This window comes from Panthera uncia, chromosome B1, assembly GCF_023721935.1.
Source record: "Panthera uncia isolate 11264 chromosome B1, Puncia_PCG_1.0, whole genome shotgun sequence".
Lineage (NCBI taxonomy): Eukaryota > Metazoa > Chordata > Mammalia > Carnivora > Felidae > Panthera > Panthera uncia.
In genome coordinates, this window is record NC_064811.1 from 116,047,599 (window position 1) to 116,054,051 (window position 6,453).

Genomic DNA, 6,453 nt, shown 5'->3' on the forward strand with positions numbered 1-6,453 from the left:
TATTTGAGTTGGGGAAAGTACAATCTCTAAACAACGAGTGAACCATTGAAATCCTTCTGAAGCCCAGATCATACTGAGTTTAGTAGAGAAGCATTATGTAAACTCGTATACTGGTTCAACTCCAATCTCTACCACTTCCTAATGGTATGACTCTGGGCCTTGGTTTCCTTTCACATAATATGAGGTAATAATAGTATCCACTTCATAAAGTTGTTTCAAGAATTAAAAATGAGTTAACATTTGTAAACTTCTTAGAAGTGCCCCTGACACATAGTAAGGCCCCTATGAGTATTGGTGGTTACCATGGTGAGCAGCGCAGGGGAAGAAACATATACAATGTCTCATTTAACCCAAGACCAACTGTGAGTTTTAGCACACTCAGTACTTTGTACTTTATTTAAAGTAGAGTCTGGCTAGCTGGCTTTTAAGCAGAAGCACCCAAGGTCTTAATAAAACAACCATCTTGCTCCGGGGTTTTTCTACATAGGATCAAGTGGAATAATTAAACACTACATGTTATTTGGATAGGCAGGTTAAAAAAAAATTTTTTTTTAACTTTTAAAATATAAATGCCCATAAGCAGAGTTTATCCTCTCCAACTTACCCCAGTCCTTATCACTTCCTATTGTCTTAGCCACTTGACAATTTCTATTACCCCTGGATGCATTTGAGTTTTAAATTTTTGCTGAAGATTGAAGTGCCTATAACTTTCTCACTCTGTATATTGTTGTTCAGCTTCAGATTTAAACTGAACTAATACATTTGTTACTTAACTGTGCTTCCCCGCTTCCTCCCATGTCTCCTGGCATGTTGCCTGGGATACAGGGGGGAGCGGTTGCTCTGGTGTAAGCATCTTATCCAGCAACCTTGTGCAAGTCGCTCTGAAATAGAAAAAAAAAGCCTCTATGAAGTACATATTTTTACAGGCACAAAGTCACACACATCTATCTAGGGAAAACACCAAACTTGTGTTCTGAGTTCTAGAATTCCTAAGATGGCAGGTAGAGGAAGTGTGGGAATGTTCCATGTTTATACCGCAGCCTCGAGTACAATAAAATATATGTAACTTGGTATGTTATGGGCTTTGGCTCATTTTTAACTAGGTCTTAAATTTATATGGCACCATTCTCTAAAAAGCAATATTATACACATTGGCTCTAAAGTGTCACCACACACTCCTTTAGGGTAGATAAGTGGGTGGGTGGCATATGATCTGGAAAATATATAGCTACCACGTGGCCGTTCATACTAAAATTATATAGATGTAAAAGCCATGGTTTTCATCTAGTCAATGCTAGGAGCACAGAGATTTGACTTTTCTGGTTAAGCTGATGGTTGTAGGTAGCCCAGAGTTATACACCTTGGGTATCCCTGTTGATAACATTTGCCATTTCACTTAGGGCTCTGTGAAGACTCCCAAGTCTACAGTTTCCTCAACGGCCATTAAAGTCACTGAGGAGGAAAAAAAAAAAGATCTTCAGAAAATACAGTTTGAATAATGGCAGCAGGAGAAGAAATTCCTGGTTATATAGCCCACTCATATATTTTTGAAATGTAGGTCAGATCTAGAGGAAGTGAAAGAAACTTCCTGTTGAATTTTCATTTATAGCATGTGTCTGGAAATCTCTAAATGTAATTTCTTGGTGTAAAATAAACTGCAGAAATCTGGGATGTGTCAGTCTGCTTTATGTTTATCGAAGCCATTCTATTTGAAGCTGAAATGTTGTAAAATTATCTAGTGGAGTGAACAGCTACAATTAGTTTAACAGACATGACTGTATTCCCCAACTGAAAAGCTGTCAAGACCTGAACAATCAGTTACAAAAAAGATCTAGGAATCCCATAAAATCCTGTCTCCTAGGAAGGATAACATTTCCCTTTGGTTGCCACACATCTCTTTGCATATGTCACTACTTCGGCCCTCTTTGTTGTTGTTAAAAAAAAAAAAAAAAGCACAGCTTGCAAACGGTCACAGTAATGTTTGTGAAAGTTTTGAGCTGGTTGGGACAACTTGGATGTTTTGATGATCCCAACCAAGTTCTCAAAATAAAGAGAGTTTGGGGAAAATCTGTAAAAATATCACACTATGGTTGATAGACATCCCCATGTCTTACCTATAGTCTACCTGGATTTTGGATTTTTCTAAACTGAGATGAGAATTCTATTAGCTGTTAGAGTAATGGTACTTGATAAATGCTACTCGGTGATGATAAATATTACTTGATGTCACTTGTAGTAGACACTGTTGACTGTTATGTAGTAACAGCAGGAGCTCTAATTTTGTCTGTCACTGTGTCCACCCTCCTTCCTGTGAAAGTTCTTCACATGCTCTGTGATGGCCACCCTATTTTCCATCCAGCAGTAAATGATTTTGCTGAGCCAATCATGTTAATCCTGTTTGCCTTGTCAGTGATTGCTTTAAGGATGGGCTTCTGACCTAATAAGAAGCTCGGGGCATATCCTGGAGAAGGTGTCTTCTCTTCCTTTGGAGGCTGCTATATGTACCTTCCTATGACGCCTGACGAGTGGTAGCCACGTTGTGACACGGACTCAAAGCCGACCCATCGAGGACAGAGAGATGGAGTGAATCTGGGTCCTCCATGGTATCAGTACACCATCAAACCCCAAAGAAACCTACACTGAGACTTTTTAAAATGTGGGATAATTCATTTTTTTTAATACATAAACCAAATTCAGTTGGGACTTCCTGTTACCTGCTTTCCCAGGCACCCTAAGTAACACTGCCACGAAGAAAAGAGCTTTATGATGTTATTGGGAGTAGAGCCCTCTTCTTCATAGGCTCAGACTTGGCTTCCGGAAGACTGCAGAGGCAGCGTAAAAGAGCAATGCACCTAGGGTCAGAAGAACTAGCTCTAAATCACACTCTTATTTATTGTTGGTGTGATCCTAGGCTGGTTGTGAAGGTTAAATTAAGTAATATGTGCGAAAGCCCACGAGATGGAGTCTTCTTGAGGGCAAATATTTGTTGTGCTTGCCTTTGTATCCCTGCCACACACTGGCTAGCATATAGTAGCAAATACATAGAGAACGTCTACCCTGGCTAGTGGTTTTCATGTATTAGGGAGTTTGTGTGTATTAACCTATTGAACTGTCACAACAACACTATATTATTACTCTCCTTTACTGATGAGAAAAAGGCTTGGAGGGATTCGGTCATTTGTCCAGGGTCATCCAGATAAGAAAGAAGTAATAGAGCCTGGATTTGAACCCAGGCAGTCTTCAGAGTCTAGGGTCTCGACTACACAATATTCTGCAGAGTAGGGGCTCAGGAGTTATCAAATGGATGAACAGTACCTCGAAGGAGTTCAATGAATGTTTATTGAACAAATAGGACACCGTAATTGAATAACAATTTCTTTTTCTTTTTCTTTTTTTCTTTTTTAACATTTATTTATTTTTGAGACAGAGAGAGGCAGAGCATGAACGGGGGAGGGTCAGAGAGAGGGAGACACAGAATCCGAAACAGGCTCCGAGCTGTCAGCACAGAGCCCGACGCGGGGCTCGAACTCACAGACCACGAGATCGTGACCTGAGCCGAAGTCGGCCGCTCAACCGACTGAGCCACCCAGGCACCCCACAATTTCTTTTTCTTGAGAAAGAATGTGCTGTATCCTGATTTTTTCTTTAAAATTTTTTTTTAATGTTTACTTATTTTTGAGAGAGAGAGAGAGAGAGAGAGCACTCATGAAAGCAGGGGACGGGCAGAGAGAGAGAGAGGGAGACACAGAATGTGTGTCAGGCTCCAGGCTCTGAGCTGTCAGCACAGAGCCTGACATGGGCCTTGAACTCACAAACCGTGAGACCATGACCTGAGCCGCAGTTGGATGCTTAACCGATGAGCCACGCAGGCACCCCATGATTTTTTTTCTTTAAAAAAAAAAGTTCTTCTGGGGCACCTGGGTGGCTCAGTTGGTTAAACGTGTGGCTCTTGATTTTGGTTCATGTCATGGTCTCACAGTTTGTGGCTTTGGGCCCGGAGTCTGGCTCTGTGTTGACAGCACAGGGGCCTGCTTAGGATTCCCTGTCTCCCCCTCTCTCTGCCCCTCCCCTTTGCACATACACTCGCTCTCTAAAAAATAAATAAACATAAAAAAAAAGTTCTTCCAGGTTTAATGGGCTTCTGTGACCATGGGTTCATTCAGGGGGTATTTTTCCATTGTAATAAGAGTGGCCACCCACGGGATCAAACCTGAATCCGAGGACTATTCTCTCTTAAGTCTGGAGAGTGTCTGAAATGAAGACTGTGCCTAGTTTCTCGGTCTCCTCCTCTCCCAGCTGACTTCCGAGATCACATGCTGAAACTCTTCTGGCGGGTAGAACATCTTGTTCACACACCCATGGCTAGTAGCAGCTAAAAATGGCTTATTGTAGGTGAGTTGGTCTCATTGCTCTGCCGCGTCCCTATACCCTGTGGTGCTCCCACGCCTCTGTCCTCGTCTTCAGCACCTGTACTGATCTGCTCGCCGCACCACCACCCCTACCCACCCCCATTAAAATCTGTGGTCAGCAAACGGTCCTGAAGGAAAGAATTCTAACAATGCAATGAAACACATACGTGACCAAAATAATAAATCCCACACTGCAGTCCAGAATTGACTCATAACTTAATGAATGTGTTCTTTCTCTGAGGACAATTAATAGAGGGACATTTCTCAAACCTGAGAGGTCAGGCTGACAGGTTAGTGGGAAAGAGTTGGCTTGGGAAGGGAGAGGGGCAAATGACATCTCAGAAGGAAGATGTCTACTCTTCTTGCCAGGCCATACATTTAGTTGTCTCAATGATCCTTTCACTTCCGAAGTGTGTGGCCTTCATCCCCCACCCCCCATCCATCTTTCCCTTGCTCCACACCTCACTCTTTCCCATCTTCCCAGGGAAGCCATAATTTCCATTATTGGTCTACAGCCTGTTATAGGACCCAGAATGCCAGTCCTAGACTGGTCTTCGTGGAAATAATGCTTTCAAATCACTCCATGTTCCACAACTCATACACCTTATAAACACAAACAGAACAAGAAGTTTAGCAATTTTATAGAAAAGAAGGACCGGAGCCCCCCGGGTGGCTCACTTGGTTAAGTGTCCAACTCTTGATTTCGGCTCAGGTCATGATCTCACAGTCATGAGATGGAGTCCTGCATCAGGCTCTGCACTGGGCATGGACCCTGCTTAAGACTCTCTCCGTCTCCCCCTGTCCATCCCTGCACATGCTCTCCCTCTCTCTCTCAAAAAAAGGACCTAATAAACATTAAACTCTAAATTAGCACTGTCCAATAGAACTATAATGCAAGTTATACACGTACTTTAAAATTCTCTAGAAACCACATTAAAAAAGTAAAAAAAAAAGTGGAATTAATTTTAATTATATGTTTTATTTTATTTACCCCAATATATTAAAAATATAAACATTTCAATATGTAAACAACATAAAAATAATGAGATATTTTATATAAGGTTTCATACTAAGTCTTTGACTCCAGTTCTACACTTACGACATGTCTCAATTAAGACTGGCCACATTTCTAGTACTATCCATAGCTACATGTGGCTAGTGCTGCCATATTGACAGTGCAGCTCTATACTATTCATATCTTCTCACATGTCCTAATTTTTATGAACAGTCACATATATTTTGCATGCACTTTGAACCAGTGTATTCAAACTCTCTAGCATTATCCTCCCCTGAATACTGTAGATATACATGTCACGTGTATTTAGATGTTGCATGCATTACGTATACTTAAATATGTAGGGGCGCCTGGGTGGCTCAGTCGGTTAAGCGTCCGACTTCAGCTCGGGTCATGATCTCGCGGTCCGTGAGTTCGAGCCCTGCGTTGGGCTCTGGGCTGATGGTTCAGAGCCTGGAGCCTGCTTCCGAGTCTGTGTCTCCCTCTCTCTCTGCCCCTCCCCCATTCATGCTCTGTCTCTCTCTGTCTCAAAAATAAATAAATGTTAAAAAAATAAATAAAAATAAAAATAAATATGCAATGTATAGTTATGTCTGTGGTTGCTGTGGTCTATATAAGTGGCCAATCATTTATAAAGTCTGTCTAATGATCTTCTGTTGTGTAGACTGATGGTTTGGGCATTCACCTATTGGGCATCTGAGTAATTCATCATTGTTCTCTGTTCCAAGTTTTACTGCTATGACTGCCTTTGTTTTTAGAGTGGAATTCATTTTTTCCTTCTTTCTGTCCTTTTCCTTCCTTCTTTCCTATTCTGTTGTCTCTTTCAGGATTATAGAAAGTGAGGTTGAAAAACCTCCCTTCCTCAGTTGGCCCAGGATTGACGAACGTTCCAGTATACAAGTGCCACGTGAGGGCATCTATCTCTTCTGTGATTAAAGGAAAGTCGTACCAACTCTGGGCCCAGAGCAGTTAATTCATGAATGTGTAGAGAAGGAACAAAGGATGGTGGTGGGGGGAGCTTGAAAGGTG

The 6,453-nt window shown here is 41.7% G+C and overlaps 1 long non-coding RNA gene across 1 annotated transcript; it reads right to left on the reverse strand.

Moving 5' to 3' along the window:
• Nucleotides 1–363: 363 nt before the first annotated feature.
• On the reverse strand, nucleotides 364–2,558 carry LOC125923710 (uncharacterized). Its single transcript, XR_007458140.1, has 2 exons — nucleotides 2,438–2,558; nucleotides 364–881 (listed from the first exon to the last, which is right to left on the reverse strand). It is a non-coding gene; the product is annotated as an uncharacterized LOC125923710 (long non-coding RNA).
• Nucleotides 2,559–6,453: the final 3,895 nt, after the last annotated feature.